Here is a 27032-nt window from a genome sequence, read left to right as displayed (position 1 = left end):
ATGAACAATACTTAACAATGAAATTCTGTTTTAAAAATTGTCCTTGCGTTTAAACCAAACTGGGAGGTTTATTACTACCGGAAAAAGCAAATACAAGTATTAGTTACACCAAAAAGTTTCTGGCAACCTTAGAGCGGCCTTTAGTAAGCAAACTAAACCACTTAGCCTTATTATGTCTTTGAAAAAGGTTTTGTACTTTGCGAGGCACTTCTTTTTGTTAAAATAACAGCTAGAGTGGTTCTAATTTTACCAAGATCAAAAATTTAACTTTTTAATTATTCGAGATAGAACTAAACGACTTTCAGTGAAGTTGTAGAATGACAAATTTTAGAAAAGTTTACTGAAGACATGTAAGCTTTATCTGGCATACTTTTCATTTTAAAACATTTTAAAAACAAAAGGAGTGTTTCCTAGTGTTTCTTAGAAAAACAGTTTTATCCTAATAACTTATGCGGTATTGATATAAAAATTAAGTAGTCTTCCGACAACTTTAAGATTATTTTAAGACCAAAAAATTTGTTATTAACCCATTATTGCCCAACCTACTATATATAGTAGGTGCTAAGAATAACTCCTATTACTCAATTTATAACGCAGAACAGGCATTATTAACGAGTTAATATTGTTCATATACTCTTGCAGAATGTGTTTAGAGAAGTTAGAGTGGTTAAACCGGTGTTTATGTTTTGTTTTTAATCAATTTTCACTTAAGGGGTTACACATTTTTGTTAGGATGAAAAAAATCGAATTTTTGTAAATTAGATATTCTGAAACTACATACGCTGAGGAAAATTTTCTCAAAGTTTCATTAAGATCGGAATACTACAACTTAAGTTACAGCTATTCATAGACCGCTACCCATTCACCACTTGTAGGCGGTACGTAGTGTTTCATACGCTAGACCGTTGACTCGCTGCACCGACAGTAAAACTCGATTATCTCGGAGTTGTATTTTATTGAAAAGTTCATCCACGGCGATCACGATATCTCAGGAACCGATTAACCGATCAATCTTAAATTTTCACTGATTGTTCCTTATAATATCAGCTACTTTGAGCACAAAAATAATTTTACTGGAATGACCACATCATTTTTCTTCGATCGGAAAACACAATTTGTGATGCGCGTGAAAAATTAGTTGGGCAATAATGGGTTAATTGATTTCGAAAAATCTATTTTGATATTATAGGTATCTTTTGAATAATAGAAGCTAGAGTTTGATTTATTAGAAGCAAATGATCGCCTTTAAAACCTATGAAAAACATCTGAAGGTTAGGTTAGAAAAAAATGAAACCTGAAAAAGTTATATTAACAATTTTGTTTTTCGGGAATTGGCCCTTGGTAGTATATTTATTTACTTTCACGGTGGACAATATAAAAGATATAGTTTCGTTTTCACATTTTGTACTTTGCAAGACTTTCTATTATTTTCAATAGTGGGTAGGGTGGTTCCAAATTTATTAAAATCAGAAAATTAACTTTTTAATGGTTCGCGATAGAGTTTCGCTGTCCTCCAGAAAATTGAAGAAAATAAAATTTCAAAAAACTTTTTCGAATATACTGGAATTTTGTATCTTGTACTTTTCATTTTACACGAAATTTGCCCAAAAAATGGTGGTTCTTAAAAAATGGTTTTGTTTATATAACATATGCAGTTTTGATATTTCATTAAGATGACTTTCGAAATACTTTCAGATATTTTGAAGGAGAACAATTTTTCACAGTGTACCGAACCTTTAGCTTCTTTCGTTAGAAAGTTATATATACCTACTTTTTACTAAAAACAAACTAATTTTTGAGAAAATATTGCAAGATATTAAAAGTATCGCATTTGCCATTTTTTGGTGATTTATGCTACTTTGTATTTGTATTTCAAGTAACAGCAACGGTATTTAATTTTAAGTGCCCTAATCGAAGAATTTGAAAATGTAGTAGTTTTTATATAAAAGTTCTCATAACTTTTAAACTAAAAAAGTGTAGTAGTTAGTGTTTTAAAGCAAATTATGCTTCCTAAAATAATCTTCAAGTTATCCAAAGGATATTTTAGTGTAAAATAAAAACTACCAAAGTTATAGAAATAAAACCGTTTTTTAAGGAACACCCTAAAACTTACATTTGGATTTCACGTGCAATGGAAAGTATAAAAGCTAGAGCTTGCATGTCTTCAGCAAATTTGTCTAAAATATTCTAGAACTTCATCGAAGACAGTCAAGCTCTATCGCGAGCCGTTGAACAATTTCGTCTTAAATCTTACTAGAATTAAAACCTTCCTAGCTTCTGTTTAAACGAAAGGAAGGGCCTTGCAAATTACAACAACTTCTCTGAACATATGGTAAGGCTAAGCCATTTACTATTAGCAAAAAATTAAAATTCCTGCTACATTTACATTCTGGACCACTGTGCCTTCCACTCAGATAAGACCATGCGTTTTCCCTATTCACAATGAATGCCCTGTGGATTAGTTCCTTAGTTGGTCAAGTAAACACTAAGCATAGAAATTAGTTTGCTTAGTCCAATGAAATGTCAACTCGATTGGCATCACCCGGCGGATACGCAGTCCTTTACAATGCTATAAAATAAGCGAAATTTTTAAATAACATGCGACAAAATATGTGCAAATTCTATTATTTAATTATACACTATTAAAAATTCGATACGTTTTAAAGGTTATGGGCATACACTGGAACGATTAAATCTTCATTCGCGAAAATTTTATTATATTTAGAATTTGATGTCGGCCATTTTGTATCCACCATTTTGAATTTTGGAAATCTTACATCAAAATTGTAATCTGCCCTCCAAAAAAACGTGGTATGTACCTTTGCAGGTCAATCAAAACCATGTTCTACTTTTGGCCAGGTTTTTAGGGAAATCCGCCACTGTGCATCGTCTTCAAGGATTTAATCTAAGATTAATCATAAATTGATTTTTCGCATCCAAAAAATAAAATGTTTTTTGTAATTTCCTTGGTGTTACAAGTTACAGACAGGTAGTATCGTTAAGGTTCAAGTTACCGTTTTTAAGCATGTGTTAGAATAGAACGCTTGGTAGTGTGCGTAGGAAAATTTGTGTTCAGCTTTGCCACCGGATTATCCATATAAACCTTTTTAAAACTCTAAAAGAAGAATATCAGTCGATTTATTAGATCATCAGGATTCAATTCATGCAAAATACCTGTTGGAAAACCCATCGGCTTAGCTGGATGGTGCTTTTGAAAAAGTGGCTGTGGTTTTTTCATTGCGCAGTTGTGTTGCGTACCCCCGCTCGGTGTGGTAGTGTGATAAAAAATCACAGCCACTTTTTCAAAAGCACCATCCAGCTAAGCCGATGGTTTTTCCAGCAGGTATTTTGCATGAATTGAATCCTGATGATCTAATAAATCGACTGATATTCTTCTTTTAGAGTTTTGAAAAGGTATAAATGGATAATCTGGTGGCAAAGCTGAACACAATTTTTCTTACGCATACTACCAAGCCTTGAGGTAACTTGAGCCTTAAGCCGGCGAGGTCCAACCGCGATTCATGTGTAAATATGAATGGAAGCTATGCAATTGTTTTTTTCCGTTGACTTATACGTGACAAGCGACATCTATGTTTAGGATCCGGGGAAGGTTAATGCTGTAGAAGGAATGCTCATAAGAGACTTTTAAGAGGATCAGTAATTGAATTTATCGAATATTCACCTTATTTTACCTGATTGAGCATTCTTTTAAACATGAGGTGTTCATTCGATTGTTATTCTTTAAAATTTTGCCTTATTTCTCAAAATAGTAAATTTAAATTACAAGGAATATACAATTTGAAACTCCAAACTGTGATTGTATTCCCAAAGACCGGGAATAAACTGAAATATCATTGCCCTCGACATAACCCCCAACTCCCATTTTAAACTTATACATATTCACCCACTAAGTCAATCCAATTCAATCCATTGCGTGTACTTACGGATTAACCATGTTTCAGTTTATTTGCTTCATCTCCAACCAAAAAAAATGGAACTCGTCACCATGCAGTGCAGTAACGATCGCACTTTAAGTTAATACTGTATTAAATCGATTTTTGCCACGTCCCGTTGTGCGTTGGCGGTTAGCGGTGGTCCGCGCAAAAAAAAGTTTTGGAAAACGCGGAAAAAATAAATTAACATATTTTTCTGGTTCTTTTTGCATATACACACAAACCGTGGACATATTTAAAAACATTATTATTATTATTATCTCTATCCATTTAAACCCCTTCTTGATGCACTCGTTTTATATTTGGTTCCATGGTTCTGTGTGTACGTGTGCGGTGCAGTGTGGGGAACGGGGGTGGAGTTACGCGTGGTTCTCTGACGCTTTATTATAATGAGCTATGGCGTTCATAATACACAGCAACAGTAAACGCATACAAATTTTAATTAAAATTCAAAATGAAAATGGGTTGTGTTTTTATTTTCCTCTGCGTCTGCAGTGTCAATGAAAAATGCACCAGCAACAGCAGCAACAACAACAACAACAACGGAAACCAGAAGATGATGCGGACTTTAATATCATAAATGGAAAAAACAGCACTGGTTTGTAGTAAATATGTTTTTATGCATTGAGCGATTAATAATAAATGTTGAAATGACTGAGTTGAACTAACTACTAAATAGTCAATCGGTAGGGCTTTCCACGAGAGTTGTATTCCATGTTTTGCTCTTTAATTTTTTTTTTAAACATGACGCTGTACATCCCATAAATATTGGTAAAAAAATTTATCACTTCTCTAAGAAGAAAATTGGAATAAAACAATTTTCTGCAAAAAAAGGTTTTCGAAAGTCAAGGAACTTGCATTTCCGCAAACAGAACTTCCACATTTGTGGTACGTCGCTCGTAATCAGTTACTTGGTTCCATTTTCGGTTTGGGTGTCTGTCTGGCGGCTAACTCTGTCTGCCATCATACTGATGAGACAAAGTTGAAACGCAAATACTTGACTTGCTGCAATATTAAAATTTTAACAAATTATAGTGCTTTCAATTTTATATACCAAGCTGCTTCATTGGCCTGATTTATTAAAGTGGTCGCTTGTATATTTGATTAAGTAGGTGCTACCGAGCCTTTCAAATATTCAATGGTTTATTCACCAAGAGCCGCCTTATGGCGAAATGTCAAATAACGCTCTGAAATTAATTTTAATAATTCACGTAGACACGACAAATTATGACTACTAACATATTCTACTAATGAACCGAAGAAATCCAATGAACGCGATTGCAATGCAGATAAAAAGAAATACATCCGAAATGCCGAAATCATTCCATTTAATGCATTTTTTGTCGAAACAAAAAACAACCCCAGTTCCATATTTCAGCGGAATCGCAGGACAATATAAATATAACTTATGCTGATAAATTTACCACTCGTGACACCAACACCTTGCCACACGCACACATATCGCCCCGTTCGGTCCCAGTTTACTGAATTCGTGGCACCCCGTGGACCAAAGGGGGCCGAAACGATGATTAATGTGCAACTCCGGCAATTCCGGGGTGATCCCTGTGTCTGGTACCGTTTTCACTGGCTGTACGAGGAACTCCTACCAAACCATCGCGCGTCCCGTTGTCGTTGTCGTCGTTGGTTGGATGGATGCAGTTATTGTTTGATTTTTTTTCCACCCACTTAATGAACCCAGCGCGCAGTGCAGTGGTCAATGGGCTGGGGATGGGGGTGGGGTAAAACTCTCCGTTTCTCTTCATGAAACCAATAAGCGTCGGTCAGGATCACAGGCCCCGCAGAGGTGGTTATTGTGTTACCTTCACAGTCGGACCACGATTGTTGCTTTCGTCGAACGTGGATCCGGTCCGGCTTTTTGTCCTTCCTCGTCCAGGTACCTACAATAGCTACCTACACAAGGGAAAGCGACTGGTGCAACATTTCATTGCGGGAGCAATCCGGTGACGATTGTGTGACATTTGTACCGAAAGTAGGTGGGCTCGTTCGTCGGATTGGTCGGAAGAGTGCGTGTTTTTGCATGGTTTATCAAGTTTTTACCGTTCGCGCTGAATCCGGCGCTCGGCGGTCGCGGCGGTCAATCGGCGTGCAGTTCCGTGGTTGTGTTAAATGCTTCCGTCGGTAAGTTGGTCGTTTCTTTTTTTTCCCGCGAAACAATGCTGGTGTTTTGGTTTTGTGGATTGATTTGTGCCGGACGGAGAATGTGAGCGCATATGTCAGTGGAATTCAGTGAGTGAACGAACGCAAGGTGACTGTGGAGTGGGTGTCTGGTTTCAATTTACGCAAAGTTGATTCATAGGAATCAAGTGCAAAACAATTTTAAATTGATACCTCTTCGAAAAAAGTGTTCGAGTAATAGATGAAGCTCTCTTCCGGTTAGTTGTTTTTCCGTATGAGGTAACTAAACAATTTTTCCTAGCAAACAGTTGGTTTTATAGTTGTATTTTATGTGTGCACTTAGTTTTGATTCTGATAACGTTTTTCTTTGTATGTTCCTTTAATTGTTTTAACCTTCTTTAGGTGTTAACTTTTTGTGACGAATAAGGTGTTAATGGGTCATATTGACCCGGATTTCGAACTCAGTTTTAAAACACATTTCCTGTCCAGAACTTGTACTCAAATTGTTTTTTAGAGTTTTAATTTTCAGTTTCTGGTAAATATTCTCGTTTTTTACCTGATTGGCCAATGGGAATCGATGCCGAATGGGGTCATGTTTGGCATACATGCGGTAGATGTATGCAGAACCGTCATCATTAACCACAGGTTTATTGACAGAATATTAATAATTAACGCAAACAAAACAAAAATGACAATGTATATATAGAATTTGTACTTGATGCGACCGATCTTGAATGTTCCGCGATAAGATTCCGATGCTAATTCTGGCGGTACACAAAGTTTATTTTGGGTCATATTGACCTTAACACCTAAAGAAGGTAAAGTTGACGGTGCCGGCGGTTGAGTGGTAACCGTGACCGCCACTCACCCTAATCGGTTTGGGTTCAATCCCAGCCGAGATCGCTGAGATTTTCTGAGGTGAAAAATCTGTGGCTACGTTTTCCTTCGGATTTATTCGATTATGATAATCTAAATACTATAAGTTTCTTAAACAATAAAAACTAATTTGGAAACTTTTTTTGACAACTGTTCAAGTGATACTGTTTTCAAATTACACAATTATTTATTGTATACATTGATAGCCATAAGAATGGATTCAGCCTAACCCCCCTCCCAAACCAAAATTAATTAGATTGAAAAAAAATTGATACTGACGAATTTAATTTAATATTCCACAAAATATTTTTGGAAAAATATTCTCTGATCACTACATTGAGAACTGTGTTTAAAGCGTCACTTTCAAACTTTTGGAAAATTGTGGGAAGGGGATCTTGTAACTTATTTCTTAGCCAAAATCCCATAGTTATCAAATTACTTCAATGTAAAGTAAAATAACTGTCTGAATTATTATGAGCTCATTTTTGGAAAGATGCTTCAAAATATAGATTAGAGACAATTCTTCGAATGGGAATCTAAATTTGAATAGGTTGATTGCATATAAAACATAAGCTTATTTACCGAAAACTTGCATACATTTCAACATTTGCTGAAAATGTATTTTTTTAGATTGTGTAGAGTTTAGACAACAATTCAATATGGTTAACAACAAGAATAACATTTCAGAAACTAGTTGAAAGCTGATGTAATTTTGTCTCTAGCAGGTCAGGATCGGTTTTATGAGCATTGGATTTTTGTTGTATTATCAACTTTATGAATAGCCTCTTAGCAGGATGCAATGAATGGCGTACTAAAATTTTGTGTGCTACGTACTTCAAGTTGTGAGGTTGACTAATGAAGAAAAGTAAAATTAATGCTCGATAAATTTTTAACGGTCACGATCACATTCATTCGAAACTGCCAAATTTCGATGTTAAGTAACATTGAAGAATTTCAAAACGTAAAACTGTTCATCTGCTAATAGAATAATTTTGACGGTTAATCCTCCTAGAAGTAATTATAGAGAAGAATTACTCTTCAAGCAAATTTAGGTCGAGACTTAATGTCTTCAGCAAAGTTTTCGAAAGTGCTATTTCAAACAACTTCGTCAAAGACATAAATATCCCACATATTCAGAGTATCGAAATATAGCAGTAGAAAATCTTTACAACAAGCTATTCTGAAATTACTGTATTTGATAAATCTCTTCTGCGGTAATTAAATAATAAATTCACATTGCGTTCAAGGTGCCTTTGAAGCTTACAAAAAAATAAGGGAACTGGATTTAAAACACATAATTCCCAGATATTAAAAGGACTCAAAAACACAAAGAGTGATTCCATTTTCAGGAGCTAGCATCAATTCGGCGCTAGCTTACTCCGCCCACCAAGTTAGTGTCGGATTCTGATGAGATGAAGTTGAAACGCAAGTTTCAGTTCCATCCATCCATAATTTAGTTTTAGGTTTTGTGTTCTCAACTCGCAATGATTGTTTCAAACAATTTTATCCGTAGCGCAGAAAAAAATAGTTTTCACCTAAATTTTTCTTCACTAAGAAGAAATATAGCATGCCCAGTCCATTTAAATTCCTATATGTTGAATTCATGTAGCCTTCATATTTTCAACAAAATTGTTTGAAATGACATTATCAAAAACTTTGCTGAAGGCACCATGTCTCTTAATATTTTTGAAAAATTAATTCACCATAATTACCTCTATGAGAATTAATCACTAAAATTTCTATATCAAAGCAGGCGCTGTTTTATGTTGATAACTCCCCGAAGTTGTCAAACCTTCAAAGTCAAGAATTATTATATTAGGTGATCTTGAACGTTGAAAATTTTTTAGATCATTTATCCCACTTTAAAAGATCGCAATTTTTGACATCATTGACATATTATACAAGAAAATAATCTATAGAGGTTTGAAAACTGTTCCATGTTGATCCTTCTTGTTTGTAAACTGGAATGACGTCTGTTAGACTACTTATGTTTTTGAGTTTTCAATAATTTATCAAACTGATGTTAAATATTAAGATATTTTCAAAAAAATTGCGATTTTCATCAAACCCCCCTCCAAACCAAATTTCTGGCTACGCCACTGATCAGATCTGATCTGAGATATATCCAATGGGTGCCAATTTGTAGGTTATTGGATATGGTGAAGAAGTTTAAAGTATGTCGGGTGCAGGAAATAGGTAATCTCAGATCATTTTCGATCTGACATGTTTAAAGGGACGACTCAAACCACAGCAATCGTTTTTGAAAGATAATGCTAACTACATATTTAGGATGCATCGGGATTCAGCTCCGTATTATACCAGCACAACGGACATACTTCGTTATGAATACTTTCTTGTACCCACTAATAACTCGAAACCAAAACAACACAAAAGTTCATTTGACAGACGGTGTTGACAATTACAATGTTGCCAGAACTTCGGTCGAAATTAAATTACTTGCCTTGGTTGCAAAAATTACATTTTACGATTTTTAACCATTTAAGTATTACAGGGGCAGTATCAGGTATATAGGAAATTCCTATGTGACTGCACTAACCAACCTCTAACTCCGGAACCAAAAATTAGATCAGGATGAATTTCGAAAGGCAGCCAATTGAAGCATTGGATCAATCATTTCAAAATTGAAAGATGGTGGAAATCGGTCAAGAATTCTTTGAGGAATAGGTGTTAAATTAACTTTGAACATTCGCAAGTTCTTCGAGACATCAAGATCGTCTTATGTGACCGAATGCGATCAAAGCGACTACGGGTCTGCAAATCTAAGTAATTTAACAGCCATTTTAATAAGTTTTGCATCATCTAGATATCATGGTGGTGCCTGTTTATATGGGAATTTACTGTATGACCGCGCTTATCATCCAGTAAATCCGGAACCTGATGTCGGACCAGAATTAAATTCAATAGCAATCTATGGCTTTCATTTGAGACTACGTTTAAGAAAATCGGTTCCGTCATCTCCGAGTAACCGATGTGCGATTGTTGGTCACATACATACACTCATGCACACACATACGCACACACATTTGCGGACCCATCGACTAATTCCAAGCCTGTCGTGTGGGTGAACAGAGCGCACGGTGAAGTGAACTTCCACATGACGCAGTTCTTGTCTGGTCACGGCTGTTACAAAAAGTATTTGAACAGATTCGGCTACGCGATTTCGCCGTTCTACATCACATGCGGAGATGCAGAGGAAACGCCTGAGCACGTGGTCCTCGAATGTCCGCGAGTCGAGCACGAGCGAAATGAAATGAGAACCATTGTCTGTGAGAACGTTAACATGACCAACATTTTCGAAAGAATATGAGCGGACAAAGAAAAATGGGAAGCGGAAAGAACAGTCGCGTTCAGATCATGTCAGCGTTGCAATGAAACTGGCGAGAGGATCAACGACCAGCAACGTAGCAGAACACGGCCTCGAGTCACCGATGAACCGGAAGTTACACTTCAACTTGAATCGCCGGACCGACCATGGCACTTTACAAGTCAGTCTGAGGAAGAGAGATAATGTAAACCACCGGGTGCGACCGGAGTAGGCTAGATCCACCGCCGGGGACTAGATTGAAAATACGCATCGTCGACGGTAGGTCGTCGGGGCACCTGAGAACCGGAAGTCATCCTCCCCCGGAATCGGAGGACTGACCTCGGCATCTAACCGACCAGCATCGAGATAACGGTTTCGAGAGAAATTTCAACGTCGGGACCGTCGGAGTAGACTAGGCCCACCACCGGGGACTAGTTCGACTAGATCGGGAAGTAGCACCGGAAAATGGTCGTCGGGGCGCCTGTGAGCTGGAAGTCACCCTCCAACCGGAATCGCTGGATCGACCACGGTATCCAACTGGTCAATGTAGAGAGGAGGGCGTGTAGAATATTATGCCGTGCAGGACTGATATGGCGGTTACGAGAGCAACAAAATCTAGCACGACCAGCTAGACCTGGAATCAAGTGAAGTGCATTTGCACGCTTCCTCCCGAAGTAGTCATTTCAAGTGGAATCCGGGGGATCAGGCAAATGTCGGACTCCTTGGTGGTTTTTAGGGGAGTAGGGTTCAGAATTATCTTCTTTGTTCAGAGTCCCTCACTCTGGCACACGATGGACAAAATCGGTAGTATGGTCAAACTACTGAACGTGTGCTGGGTCGGCGTAAAAGCTTTACCACCAAGTAAAAAAATACACTTGCGATGGGCAGCAGGGATAGGAAGAACAGGCGCCCCCTGTCTTCGCTGACCTACAGCGAGTTGGGGTGTCTTGCTAGGATATGGCGAAGTTTGGATTAGGCTCTACTAAACCTCTAAAAAAGCCTAATTCCGAAAGAAGTTCCGACCAAGCGAGTCTGTGCCACTTTTGCTAAGATCCTTATATTTCAGTAATCAAGGATCTTGGCAATAAAAGCACTCTAGCCCAACCGGTACATCAGGATCGACACCAGTAATATCCTGATTACGGCATACGTCAACGGCTAGGACGCGGGTCACGAATTGGACCCTGAGTAAGGAAAAATGACACCGATTTCAAATGCCGAATGGGCTATCTGCACCGCTGACTCCTTCCCGTCAAACCTTGGCAAGCCTCCGGGTTGTGTGTGTGTGTGTTAACCTTATAAATCCCACTGGCCGGCAGTGGTATTATGAAGAAGTTTTCTGCATATAGTCCAATCACCCCATACAAACAACTTGATCTCGGGATGTAGTAGGTGTTAGCTCTACCGATTTTCCAATGGCCCATTTCAGAATGACAGAGACCTAGCGGTACATTCTGAGGCCATTTTCCCATCGTCAAGCCCCGCTCAGTTATAATACGTGTACCACAATTATACCAGTATTAGAATCAAACTTTCGATTCCTTGCCACGAATGCGTGTTTAGTGCCTCACATAATTATATATAATTGGGTTTTATGTGTATAAGTCGATAGTTGTTTTGAGTGAAGGAAGAAATTTTCGAAAAGCGTGGAATAGGATCATATGAGCAAGTTTAGAGTTTCCCCTGCGATTTAATCTTTTGCCGTCTACTCGCAGCAGTTAGGATATTTTGGCATTAAAAGCGAATTACCAAAGTCTGTGGCATATCCGGACAAGCGTAAAATCACTTAGTGACTTATGCTGTCGGAACCGAACGATTCAATCGCCAGGAAACGCTTATAAGCTTGCTCATATGACCCTATTCCACGCTTTTCTACACATGCTTTCTTCAAATCCTTGCTCTTCCTTGGGTACTAGGGCTCTTAATATTGAAACATATTTCAAACCTTCCAGTCTTTTGCTAACTAAATGTCGTTACAACATTTATAAGTAATTTTGTTTTTATTTAACTCCACAATTTTGGTCTCCATGTTTATTTAATAAAAAAATATCATTATAATAACAATTATGAGGTAAGAACTTGCTTGGTCAGAACGTCATTTTCTCAGTGAAAGATTTATTTCATGACAAGTTTTTCAATGCAGAACCTGAATTTCTTCAAACGCGGCTAATCAAAGACACACACTTTTATTGTATTTATCACATTATCGCGCGGTTGTGGTGCGGGTGCGGTTTCGAATAACGGTGCGGTGCATTTATTTACCATCCGCATCCGCACCCAGACGAACCCTATAGTTTCTGTACAGCTCTCCACGGATGATTTCTAATGATATTTTAGTTGTTTTAGTAATAGGAGACACAAGCCTCAATTCCATACACAACTCTTTGTAGTTAAAAATAATTGTGAGTCTTTAAAACCCACTTGTGTTGAAAATCTCAAATATTAAATTTCATCCAAAATTATTGCTGAAACGTCGAATCATATTCACAGAGCGTCAAACTGAAAGTCATTTTTTGAATGTGTAACTTGTTTAATAAAATAAATCTAATAATTTCATCTCGTTTCAACACCTCCCCCCACCTCCCCGTATCACGATCAGTAATTTGTATAATGGAGCAACCGGGCGCAAAGAAATCGCTATCCATAAAACACAAGAAGCAAACAAAGACGTTGTATGCATAACCAATTTCTGCAACCCTTTCAACGTACCCGAGCCAAGTACGATTAGACCCCTTTCCCACAAATCCTTTCCAATCCCCCGACTCACGCGAAGCGGAAGACGACCTTCTCCTGGCGTTTATTGTCTAACTGGTGCAAAGATCTTACAATCGTAAGGTACAAGAGTGCTAAATAAATTCAAGCACATATTCCCTTGATGATAAATATCATATTCGTCCTTCGCCGGGGATGAACAGTCGAGTCGTCGAAACTTTTTGAAGTGGCTCATTCCGAGTAGGTAAGAACAGTAGGCGGCAAAAAAGCAAGCACAAAACACCTCATGCGATCCATTTGTTTCCAAGGAGATCAGTGCCCCGCCGCCACCGCCTCCGTATCAGCACCCACCGCAGTGTTTAAGGTCCTGTGGGTGTGTGAGCCAAGATTCGGATCTTAGTTAATTTATTCCGTATCAGCATGTAAATATACTTAGCAAAGTAAGGCCACCGTGTGACGGTGGAGTGGTGAATGTCGTCTTAGGAAGTGATGGAAGCTTTCTATAAGATTTTTAAGTAATAAAATGTGTGTACGTCCGAAAGAGTTGATTTAAAAAAAACATGCAAAAATCAAGTTTTAGATATTTAGAATCAGGACTGCCACAGAATATCATCGACTAATGTCGTTTTTGCTTGAAGCTAAACTGAGTTAGTTTCTAACCCCAATTGCTGTCAAAATGTATGAACTGACAGCGGTTAGGGTTAGAACCTGACTCAGCTTCGGGTTCAAGCGTAAACGCCATAAGGTACGATTTAGTTTACAGTGAACATCTGTACGAGTCCAGCAACACTGCCAACAGGTGATAATGAATAAGGTAAACAAAACACTTTCCTTCATACGAGACGAGCATTTTCCGTGGAGATTTCAATTTTCAAAGAAATACCCTCCACTGGCAATGCCAATTTGGGGTAACTTTTCCACTCGAGTACGACAGCCAAGCGAACGACTTTCCCACTCTCGGTTCAGGAGAAGCGATAATGCCTGCTAATGATGTACATATGTAAATTTGGGTATGGCTGGAAATAAAAATAATAAACACTTTAAGATTTCAACGCATTGCTGATGTTCCAATGTAGAACGCCGGCGATAATGTTTTCGCTAGGGATGCTTTCGGGAGCAGTGAGTGGCGTGGTTTTTCTGTGTGATGATGTTGACAACCGGCTTACAACATGGGATAACTTTCACTCACTTGGATCGAAACGGTTTCGATAATTGGTTCTTTGAGGATAAAAAAACGAAAATGGGAAAAACACCAAGAGACACAAATTTTATAATGAAATGATAACATAGGAAAAATGAGCTAACAAAAAATCGAAAAAACGAAAAAAATCTTAGAAGAGTTTAAAAATTTAAATAAACAAAATAGAATACAGGAAAAAGAAAAAAACGCAAAATATAGCAGAACAGAAAATATTAGATAAACAATTATACTAGAAAGAATGAGCAGTTCAATGAAACGGTTAATTAGCGGATCTGCCTGTTGAAATTAAAGGGTGAATTCTTCAAGTATAGCTAGATCGGTGTCAGGCCATTAATCCGAAGGTCGTTTGACCGAAGGACATTTGCTCGAATGGACATTAACCCGAATAAACATTAGGCCGAATGGGCATTAGGCCGAATGGACATTCTTTGTCTTTTCACTGCTGAACATTCGACTTCTTGATCTTCAACCTACTGTCCATTCAATGTCCATTTGGCATAATGTCCTTCGATCGAATGACCCTCGGCCGAATGGCCCTCTGCCTAATAGCCAAGACCATCGCTATATTGTAATGTTGCTCAAAGGTAAATGGTAAACAAAGGATAAAGATGTCGAGTCTTTATACAAAGATTCAGAGTCTTTAATTCGAATGTAAACAAAGTTGGACAAAGTAAAAATATATGGTTGATTAAATAAGAATGCTGTGACATAGTTAATTCTAGATCTATTCTAATCATATGTGAATAAATTTGTACATTCATAGAATTGTCCAATTGAATATATACAAACACACTTTCACCGCTTCGAAGCACGCAAGCAAAAGTACTCAACAGAACGCGTGCGTGCTCACCAATTGAACCATAAAACGCGTTCGTGCCAGCAGTTAATCATCGCTTAGTTTTATGTAGCACATACCTAAATTATGTTTTCCAAAGGACGATACACACCGCCTCCGCCACCATCGATTTTGTTCACTTAAATAGCATGTACAAGAGTGCAGTTTTCTACCGCCACCCAAACAGCGTGAACACACGCACTCAACCTGGAGCATGTAACAAAGCAAGATTTTTTTGTTTTCCTACTCTAAGCAACCGACAATCGCTACTCGGTGTTGCCATCAGCCGCTTGAAAATCATAAATCATGCAAACAGCTCCCTCTAATTACCTCGTTAACGGGTTAAAAACAGATCGTTTTATGGTTGAGAGACTCTTGTTCTGTGCCCGGCCATTCGCCCCTTTCGGCTAGAGGGGCAGCCACCGAATGCGTGTGTCACAGACGTGTCTTTTTCACCATATCACCTCGTTACCTAGCTACCCCTACCGTTTGCAACATGGTCGTCACCCACAGTCGGAGCAGGTTCAAACCATTTCAACAACATAATAACTCTAGTGGAAGAAGCCGAAAACTTTCTTCGAGTGCCAATGCTGCGGGCGAATGCTGCTGACGGTTGACGATCCCCCGGTGGCACCACGCACCGGTTCTGCCCGGGGTTTTTGTCTGATGGTGGTGACTGGCGTCGAAATTAACAAGGCGATAACACATACAAGAGCCCTCTTTCGACGAAAAGATACACGGAAATACTGTCGGGTACAATAATTTTCATGTGTGCTTCTGTGGTTTTGCATTTCCTTGAAGTTTCCCTGGCTCTCTCTCTCATCGTTGGACTACGACCCGGCACGGTGTATTCGGTTGTGAAGAAGGTTCTTCTTGGCGTCATCGTAAATCTTGTGTTGTTGTCAGCACTAGGAGATTCGGCCAGTACCTAGCCGACTGTCGTTAAAACTTTATGCCAACCACGATGCTCCGAACCTATGTGGATTGGATCCGTGCGCTTAAGTCCAGGGATTTTTCGCCTAATTTTATCTTTCAAAACAACGTTCAATGCGTGGAGCTCTGTGTTTTGATTCAATATTTAAATTGGCTGTAAAAACTGCATGTGAATGGGTGTGCATTGTTTACTGATGATCTGGACCACCCAGAGACTTGGAATGTTAACGAACCAATGCCGTTACAGCTTTGATCCACTGGGTTCATGTTACCATGTCATAAAAAGCATTAAAAACAATACTCTCATCTTAATTCCCTACATCTGTTAGATTTTCTAATTTTTTGAATAAAATTTGTAAATATATTTTTGCAAAAAATGTGTAACCAAATTTTAAACCATTTAGGGTGGGTGCTCCTATAGTTGAGGTGTACCAATAATTGCAGTAGTGGGTTATACGCCTAACTAAGGTACCAACCATCAACAAATATTATTTGATCGATTCATCGCACTAAAATTATGCGACAATAAAACTGTTATCCTTGAAATTTGCTCAAATAACTATTGAAAAAAATAAATTTTCTTTGAATTTTGAGCTCCTTTGCACCTATTGTTGATATAGTGTAGCTATAGTTGCAAGTCCCATAAGAAATCAATGGGATTTGCAACAATAGTAACCGAAATTAGCAATTGCACCACTATTGGTGGTGTTCCTATAGTGGTACAAGCGGTTTTGAATACCTAAATTGGTTATTAAACCATATTTATATTTTTCCTATGAAGTAGGGATTGAAAGCTTTCGTTTAATGTATTAACACTGCCCATAGGTCGATTCATCGATTTTTTAGCAAAAGTTTTCCTTAAGTATGCGACTATTGGTACATCCACCCTATCTTATCTATTCGTAATAAACATGCTTGCTTATCTTTCTCATAGTTAGAATAATAATAAATGACGCGCACGTGGAATTGCTAGTATGTTCGTCATACAAGATAAGGTTTTCGGTACAGTTGATGCTTACGTAAAGGCCGCTCAAACTTATTTCATATTCTCATCACGAATACTCTATCGATAGTTTTTCATTTGCCCCTTCAGCTGCATAAAGCAAAGCACAGCATAAAATAATCTCGGACAAAACAATAAAGAGTAGCTTAATTATTTTGCTTGAGATTATTTTGTGCTTTTCCCTTTGCTAGTTGTCGTCCAAGACTTCTAAAATCACGAATTGAACCTGAGTTTAAACGCAATTTTTAACCCATGAACAACAACGTTTTTAAGCAACTGTAACTTTTGATTGAGGCAAGATTTGCTCACAAAAACAAGTAAGGCTAATAAAGGTGACAATTGGTTTTCATTTGAGTGTGAACAGTTACAAGGATCAGCTCTAGAGCTAAAGTTATTGCAATTAGTCTGATTGAACTCCGATGGAGCAGTGCTACCAGGGAAAGTTTACGTTGATGACGGAAAATGAATTTTTCATATAACTTTGTTAAGTTGCAATATTAGTGAAAACTGATAAAACTTATCAATTTAGATTATTTTTGGCTACGTTTTCCACGCAGTTGGATTATTTTAAATATTCTAGGAGAATTGTAGTGAGCATTGGAAGGTAAAAATTGAGCAGCTTCTAGCACTGCCATGGAAGGACCTACCTTTATGAAAAAAATGTTTTTCGAGTTTCTTGACCTCACCGTTCTCAAGAAAAAATAGTTTTGAAACCCTACATGCACTAAAAAAAAGTTGGGCATGAAAGGGTTAATCGAACCCCTATCCCTTCAAACACTCTTCCTTCTCCCGTGATATTTGTAAAGTTCGCCTTAGTATATACGGTCAATAGCTATACCAAGTGTCGGACTAACATTATTTTCCTTTTCAACTACGATCTACGTTCGGGCCCGGCTCCTAATGTTACCAGAAGTTGTACATTGAAGGAAGATTTGTTACACCCTGGCATTATCATCCATCGATTAACTTACTGTAATGTTATTCTTTATGCCGTTATGCTGCTGTTGGAGATCCTTGTTGCCCTTCGAGAATAAACTCCTTCTGATAAAGGGTGTTCCGAGTGAAAGACCATCACCTTCCAACACCAGCTACAATTTTGGAAAGAATCCTCCTTATCATCAATTAAAAAATAGTTAAAATAAATATCGTATAAGTGTAACAATTCCATAATTTATCAAGGGGTTGGCCTGCTTCAGAGAAGGAAAAAAAGCAATTGTTTTCGTGATATTTTTTGGAAAGGTAAGACAAACCCTATCTTTTTAAATTACTATAAAAGGCTCAGAAAATGTTTCTTTGTTAAAATATCTTCTCAAAATAGAGAAGTTAGAGTTTCTTCAGTCAAGCAACTCGTTAATGACGGAAAATCTGCAGCTTGTAATTCTAATTGAAACCAATAAAACCGTTTACATAGACTGGTCGAATGGAAGATGTAGAGTGTAAATTTTTGTTCTCAGAAGCACTCTCTGTCTGAATCAATCACTACAGTTGCAACCTATCATAAAGTGCTCTAGGCCAATTGTGGTTGCGATATTGAGTGTACGTTTCAGAAGTGAGAAGGTGGAGATTTCATTATCGCGTGTGAACGAGCGCTTATATGTTCTTGTTTGAAACCGCGTTCATAAATTTATAAGTGCTAAAACGTTCACTAAATCACCGTGGCGTTTTAATGTTTGCGGGTTCTCGGGCCTAGATGTGCGTGCAGGGATGAAATGCGCCTCAGAGCAAATAAAGAGAAGAATAAAAAACGCTCTTTGCACTTTTCATGCGAACCACCGCTGATCTCTTTCACAATAAACCTCTTCACTCCGATGTGTGTTGCTTCCATAAGTGCACACCTCAAAGAGTAGAAATAAAGATACTCATTAGTGTGAATCTTAGTCCCACGCGCACGGAAGCAGAGAAGGCAACCAAAAATATGTTAAAAACCTGTTTCAATCCACCTAGTAGTAAAATTGTGCCTTTCTCATTTATCCAAACTATGATTTAATGCTTAGTTGCATTAAATAACATTGTGGAAATGTCTATTACATTCTTATAACACTTGATAGGCAAATATAAGTGCACAACTGCCACGAACCTGATGAGCAACATGTCGACACTGATACACTTGAAACAAAATAAAAAATATTATATTTATATAGCTTAATCAGCGTGAATTAAAGGATGTAATTAGTTGGAGGAGGAGGATGCGTCAGGAATCATCTAACTTCTTTTTGTATACGGCGTGGATGAAGGAAATGCAGGTGGCTGATTGGTCTAAGAGTATGCGGGGTGAGAGAGGGGATATGGGTTGAGAGGTAGGAGGTGGAGGGGCAAAGGGAGGGTTCAACACTGAATTTTATATTATACCATCCATTTGGGACTAGGTTAGTGAAAATTGGTATCACGATAGTACCGGTTCATATGAGAAATTCCTATCTGACCGCAATAACTAGCCTGTAACTCCGCAACACAAAGTCACAACTGGATGAAGTTCAATAACAGTCAATGGGAGTATTATATCTTTCATTTAAAATCAAGTTTGTAAAAATCGGTTAAGAGTTTGCTAGAAAATAGGTGTGACATTAGCTCGGGAACTTAGCGAGTTTCCAGGGGGCCTCAAAAACCGCCATAGGCGACCAATGTGGTCGAAACTACTTTGATTGGTCATTAGTGATCTAGACCCGTAAATTCAAGTACTGTTGAACGTATTTGAATATGTATTACATGATTCGGACATCATTGGGTTACCAGTTTATAAGTGAATTTGCTGTGTGACCACACTCTTCAACCCGTAACTTCGGAACCGGAAGTCCGATCAACTAAAACTTCAATAGCGTCTTATGGGAGCGTTATACCGTTCATTTAAAATTTGTGTAAATCGATTCAGCCATCCCTGAGAAAATTGAGTGACTTTATTTGACACACACATACATACACACACAGATACTTTGCGATCTCGACGAACTGAAAAGAATGGAATATGACACTCAGCCCTCCGGGCCTCGGTTGGAGAGTCGATTTTTGGGGCGATTGCATAGCCTTTCTTTATATTAGAAAGGTAAAACGTTCTTCCGATCAATCGTTATCTGAATTGTAGTTTGATTCGCCTTCCTACCTGCTTGCCAGTAAGGGGAGAAAAGTGGCTCTTTAAGGTGAATCTTTGCACGAAATTGTGCAGCTCTTGGTGCACAGATCTTTCTCTTTTTCGTTTTCAAGTTTCTCTTTGTGCGGTCGTTCATCACATCGCAGTGTTTTTTGCTGCTCTATTTTTCATCAGTGTATTTCGCCTGTGTGCGTGGATAATCGCAAATGATTCGAGCGATTATATGACAAAGTGTTTGATCGTGTGGGCGTTTCTATGTCGCGTGTGCTTGTGTATATGTAACTTCGTGTGCATAATATCGATTGTATGAGCGTGGTCGTTTGCATATATGCGCGGGTGCTTCAATATTCACGCGGATCTCGAGTTTAGTTTTGAGTGTACAGTTCAGATGTTATAAGCGAGTCAGTCCTCCCAAATCACTGGAGTTCACGGCAATGCGCCGTGAAACAGCTTTTCTAGTGTATATCACCGTCATTTTATTTGTTTTCAGAATGGTCCAACTGGTGGTCAGGGCGTACGCTTCTTGGACCAATTGTAGGGACTTCTGGTCGTGACCGATTCATGATCGCGTACGAGCCGACGTTTGTACAATCGCACCTGAGATAGTGATTAAAAATTAGAAAAGGTCAGAGCAGATGATCGATTATTTCTTCGCATACGTGAACAGATTTGGACAAGTATGATTCAAGATCATGCGAGCTCTGGTCTTTGTATGGTGGCGCTTGAGACCTCGGTTAAAAATTCGTAGGTACTAACAGATTGATTTAATCGTCGACACGTTTTCAAGATTGCGAGCTCGTGGGCGTAGCTATGCGTGAAATATCGCGTTTGCGACCGGGTTGTGTAATATCGCATAGTTCTCGAGCGTTAGTATGATACTGTGCGCATTATTTTTATTGAGTTTGAATGTCACATATGCTAGCACGACTTAACATTTTCGCTACTGGGATAACTTCTTGAAAAGGCAAACCTACTAAGGCTGGGTTTATTTTGTTCAACTTAGTACCTGATTACCTGCACGCAGAAATTTATTTATGCATCAATAGCATACTTTTCTATCTGCTGTAAAATTTATGTATTGGACATATTCGGTCTATCCACTCATTGAATGCTTACTAGAAGTATGTGCATGAAAATGCATTAAAATCACAGCAGAAGAAAAGAGACGGGAATAGAAAGTATGCTAAGTATGCATATGTTTGTTTCTCAGTGTAGTTACAATTCTATAGAAATCATCACTCAGCAATCTGGCTACGGGGTGTTGATCGATGGTGTGTCGATGATTCAACTGCACTCTTTCGCTGTCTTATTCTGCCAGCAGTTCTCACTGTAACTTGAATGTAAACTCGCGTTTGAAATTTCGCGTGTACTAATGTGTTGAGGTGTACACGGTGAAAAAAAGATATTTTCATACTTTTTAATAATGCAATATAATGCAACAATTGAACAACATTTTCTCAAATTTCCTTTGCAATATACAGAAAAATGAGCGATTAACCCTCCGAAAGTCGCGCGTAAGGCCCATTGAACGAGCAGCAGCTGATGCCCTAAGACGATTTCGTTAGTTTTTCAGAACAGCGTGCACTCAGTGCACTAGCCCGACTGCCGGAAGGTTAACAGTGGATCTCCAGGGACATCTCGAAAAAACGCGGCATAGGGTAATGTGGGAAGAGATGCCGCACATTTCTTAAAATCGATCCTGCCTCAAAGTAAACCATTCAATATTTGATGAAATCACTTTTATCAATTGCGACAAGTTTCAAAAATACTGCGAAATGGTTTTTGTCATGAAAAAAAATCACCAAATTACCATGAACATTTTTTAAAAAAAGGTCATTCCGGGTGAAATGCCGCACCATGGTCACAAACTGAAAAATGGCGAACAAAAGTATTTTTTAGCTATCGTTGATGTTTTTGTGATTAGGGGTTTTCAGCTGAGTTTCGCGAAGTTTGATTACACCTATAAATCGGCAAGCATCTTCATTTTTCTTAAGGGGGTAATACCATCTCTAGAAGCATTTTTTTATTCAACATTATAAAAATATTGTTCTTTTGCAACCTTATGCAACGGTTAAGTTGGAGTAACTTAATTAAGGGTACTATTTATTTATATGTTTATACGAGCGATATGTTGGTAGGTGTTCCTTAAAAGCTGTTTTTGGTTGTTTCTCCCAACAGTGAATTTATATAACTGAGCTTTGTTCTTGAAAGATTCATTTTAAAAAGGCAACAATTCGTTGAAATTTTCATCTTTATCCCAGTATTGACATCACTACAAATAAATGCGTTCACGAAAATTAATGCCTAAAGCTTTACAGAATAAACCAAAGCAACTAATATTTAGATACATATCGCCCGTTTAAATATACAGATAAATAGAGTCATAATCCTATATGTAACTGTGTTAGGTCCGCTAGTCTGTGGATATACCTTATTAAGGACCTATACCTGGCGTAAATGATCGTTTAATGACATTCCGAAGTGAAAAAAATATATTTTAGCTACGTATCTTCCGCCATCGGCATCTCACTCGCAATTTGGATGCGGCATCTATCCCAATTGTAGGGGAGAGATGCCGTACGACGACGTTTTCCTCTAAAATTATGGATGACCGTGCTCATGATCAGAATGCCTCCTAAAAGGTCCCAGGTATTCAAACGCTACATGATTTATCCAAAAAAAATCAAACAATTTAAAAAAACCAACCTAATCCACCTAGCAGTGAGATGAGACCTTTCTTACACATGCAGAACTCTTTTATTAGTTTGCAGTTTCTGGTCCTGCACAAATAAAACCTCAAATAAACTGAATAGAATATAGAAAATAAATAAAACGAACCAAATAAAAAAATAATGCAAAAAATGCAAAACAAAATGTTTTCAAATCATAAAATGAGTACAATGATTTGTATAAATCAAATTAATAAAATACATAAATCAAATGGGATTAGCTCATTAAATGAAAAATTAGTCATTATTTAAAAATAGTTATAAAATTAATTAAATAAATTAAATTGACTCAAACTAACAAATTGAATAAAATAAATAAGTGGAATGACTGATTATGAAATATTAAAATTAAAGAAATGAACAAAATGAATCAAACGAATCAATTAAATCAAATGAATCCTATGAAACAAATCAAATGGATAGAACGAATTTAATGAATCCAGTGAAAACAATGAATCAAATGAATGAAATGTATAAAATGAAAAAAATAATTAGAATGAATGAAAAGAATAAAACTAATTAAAGAGTAAATGAATTGAATAAAATGAAAAAAAAACAAGCGAATCAAAAAACCGAAACGAATAGAATTGATTAAATGAATAAAAAGAAGAATAAAATGAATTGATTAAAATGAAAAATAAGGCGATGTTAAAAAGTTATAAATAAATTGAAAAAAATAAATTGTTTCAAATAAATAATTTGGATGAAATGAATAAATCTGAAAAATAGTCAAATTATTAAAATGGAGAAACTAAAAACATGTATGAACTGAAAAAAGCAAAGAGAATGCATAGAAGGAAAACAATGAATAAAATAAGTTGAATAAATGATATGAATAAAATGTTAAAAAAATAAAATGATCAGAGTGAATCCAAAGAATGTAATAAATAAAATAGATTAAATGAGCCCAAATAAAAAAATGAATAAAAAGAATGCTGAATGAAATAAATTATTAAAATGCAAAAATCATATACTTAAAACTAGTCAAATATTAAAAATGAATAAAATAAACAAGACGAATAAAATCCATGAAATGAAGAAACTGAAAAATTGTATATTTAAAATGAAATTAAAAACCATTTTTGAATAAAGTAAAGGAATAAACCGGATAGTACGAATTTGAGAACTATTGTATTAGAAAGTTATAAAATGTTTTTGATAATCCCATCATCTGAAAAGTGGCAAATTATGCAATCAACTTTCTAAAGTTTTCATTCTTTTTTGTTTTAACCTTTTTGTTTTCGTTGTTCTTTTCTTGGCGGCGTCGTTTACGATTATCTGGTATTTCTACTTTATTGATGAACCTTAATTAGTTATCAGGAACCTGGAACGTTCAATTTGTTTTGGATTTCAAAGTTGTCATTTTGGTTACATATTCCCAAAAAAAAGATTTTTCTGTAGAATACGTAAATATCCGCAATTGGAAATAGTAAAGTAAGACAAGGTCACATATGCTTTCAAACCTCTTAAACTGAGAGCAACAGAGAAAGAATGCAATTCGTGAACGAGACAGGTAGAATTTTCAAAATTTTTATTTATATTGAAGTAAATAGTGTGAAGTTTCTAGGCTATGTTGATAGCGCAAAAGCCGTGCATTCAGTAGATAATAATGTACTCTCTTTGAAGTCATCCTTATAGCGTGTATATTGTTTCGTTCGGAATTCTCGTTCAGGAAATATGGATAAATGAGTCCTATACAAACCAATACTACGAAAAAGAAATAGTTCTAATTTTCAGTGTTCATTTGTTGTTACACGGTAATGTGTATGACAAAAATGTAAATCAAACGTTTCAGTACACAGTATATCCAACGCCTCTCTAATAATTGTGACTGAAACATCAATTGATTTACTTAGTATAGAGCAAAAATGGACAACGATAAGTTAGAAGAAACATTGTACTTGTATCCCCCATCGAGAATGGGGTCTTTAGGAGACTTATTTTCCAGGATCTAATTCGTGGATATTTTTGGGCTTTGATCCGTTATTCTTCATAATAGTTAATACCAATTCAATGAATATATATTTTCAATAATAGCATTACAAAAAAGATATTCTTACTTTTCACATGACATACTTGAGCATATGATCCATTTAAAATTCTATTCAGATACGAAAAGATTACATAACGCATGTGGGATGTCTCTTATTAAAATTTTCATCTTTGAACATCCATATTACCCAGTTAAATTAAATATTTTTCTAGAGAACCATGAATTTCCTAAATTATGGTGTATATAAAAGCTCTGAATAGAACTGAATTAAATTGGAGTTGATGTAGTTTACGAATTTTTGTCGCCTACCAACTCATAGTTCAACGTTTCGGAGGGATACACCTTTCATCTTGAGGGTGTGAACATTTGTAAATAGTTATAGTTTTCTCATAGTACAATCATTTTGCAAATTTTCTCAGGACTATAAGGTAATTTACTTACCAAGTAGGATGTAATATTAAGCTTTTTTCATACACTAAAATGCACAAATTTATTTACAGAGTAACGGCAGACAAAAAATAGTATTGTCTTCTCAAACCTCCACAATTACATCGCACACATGATTGAGCATTAATAAATGTTTCAGGTTATCAGAAGATCTTATCACACAACTTAGAAATGGATTGAGAAACAGCAAGAAATATGTGAGTCGTGACAGTTACCGGGAACACGAATGAAGGGAGAGAGAGTGAGAGAATGAGTGAGAGTGAGAAAGGGAGAGGGGGCGCGTGAGAAATGGAAAATGATGTTTAGTGCCGTGACCTTATATTTAACGGTATATTATGCGATATATTGATTCCTTATATCCTTATTATAAATAATGTAAGTAGTAATTTTTACGCCATGACCAGTATAAACAACCTAAATCTTGCAAAAGAGCTAAATTTTCGCTAGAGCTTTGGGATTCAAAAATACAATTGCTTTCGGTGATGCCGCGAGTATAATTATATGAGAAATCTTTTATCTCACTACTAGGTGAATTACTTGATGTTTTATGTATTAATATACCATCAACATTTACCTCACGATTGAATGCAACGCCTAATCCAAGGGATAATTACATGAACTCTAGAAAAATTTCACTATGAACGCATTATTTTGTCTTTGAAATGAACTTACATATTAATTTTTGAGAAGTAGTTCATTTATTATAGAGGTAATTCACAATTCTTTTCAATATTCAATTCCTTGATTCAAGTAGATGTATTTTCATGCCCCGATATTCAAAATCGGTTTGGTTTTGCTCCTCAAATACCAGTAAAGCAATACTCTGTATGAAAAGGTCTCCTTATTAATTAGTGAAAATTAGTAAGAAAGGAATAAAAATACAAAATGTTTAATATCTCCGCTGCTCGTAAACGGATTTTAACAATCTATAGCTTGTTAGAAAGGTAATTTCATAAGCTTTCTACTTCAATCTAGCTTGTGCGATTGTGTGTGATTGCTTTGTTCGAAAGTTATTCGCTTAAAACCCGTCTTGTTTTGACAAGATCACTTATATCTCAGAAAGTAAACAACATATCGAAAAACAAAAATAATAGTGTCAAATGGTAACGTTAGGCCTTTCATTTGAAACTAGTTTCGTTAACATCGGTTCAGCCATTGTTGAGATAATTACATGACATTTTGTACATACATACATACACACATACACACACATACAGACATTGTCTCAATTTGTCGAGCTGAATCGATTGGTATATGAGACTCGGCCCTCCGGGCCTCGGAAAAAATTTTCAAAGTTTGAGCGAATCCTATACATTTCTTTTGTAAGAAATGTAATAACGGAATTTTAATGTGGTACTGAAAAATTTTCGGCACTCCGTGGTGCAACTGGACGCACATAATCATTAATAAAATTTTCGTGAGTTGATAATAAGAATTATTTTACATGTCCAGTGTCGTAATTCTTAGAAAGACAAACTCACAATATCATATTACCGTATGAAAGTGACCCTATAAACAAGATATAAAAAGTACGGCATCTCACCCGAAATTACCCTAAGTATTTTTTCACTCGAAACTTTGGTTTCTTCTCAGTTTAGTGAATTCTAGTCAAATACAAACTCATATTTGACGTATTGCCTGTATTTTTGAATTTATGTGCTCTAAACCCAAATTTTGAGTAGTTTTGCAGCCATTGTGTAATTCAGGGGCGTAAATTGGATCACCTAGACGAGAAGTGGTGTATTTGCTGAAGGATAAAATATGTTTACACGAATGTACAGTTAATAACTTTCAGCATGTAGTC

At 36.7% G+C, this 27032-nt stretch overlaps 1 protein-coding gene across 6 annotated transcripts in view; it reads left to right on the top strand.

Moving 5' to 3' along the window:
- Positions 1 to 27032, top strand: part of LOC131680502 (runt-related transcription factor 1) — a 222313-nt gene that overhangs the window by 7645 nt on the left and 187636 nt on the right. Inside the window, exon 1 of one of the 6 annotated variants that reach the window (XM_058961241.1) lies at positions 5962 to 6092. The exons of 4 other annotated variants lie outside the window; for them this stretch is intronic. The gene's annotated coding sequence lies outside the window, so the exon portion shown is untranslated. Of the gene's footprint in view, positions 1 to 5961; positions 6093 to 6246; positions 6369 to 27032 lie in introns of those variants that run through there. One more of the 6 variants, XM_058961235.1, reaches the window with a different exon arrangement.

Source organism: Topomyia yanbarensis, chromosome 1 (assembly GCF_030247195.1).
Source record: "Topomyia yanbarensis strain Yona2022 chromosome 1, ASM3024719v1, whole genome shotgun sequence".
Taxonomy (NCBI): Eukaryota; Metazoa; Arthropoda; class Insecta; order Diptera; family Culicidae; genus Topomyia; species Topomyia yanbarensis.
This window is presented reverse-complemented; position numbering and strand designations above follow the sequence as displayed.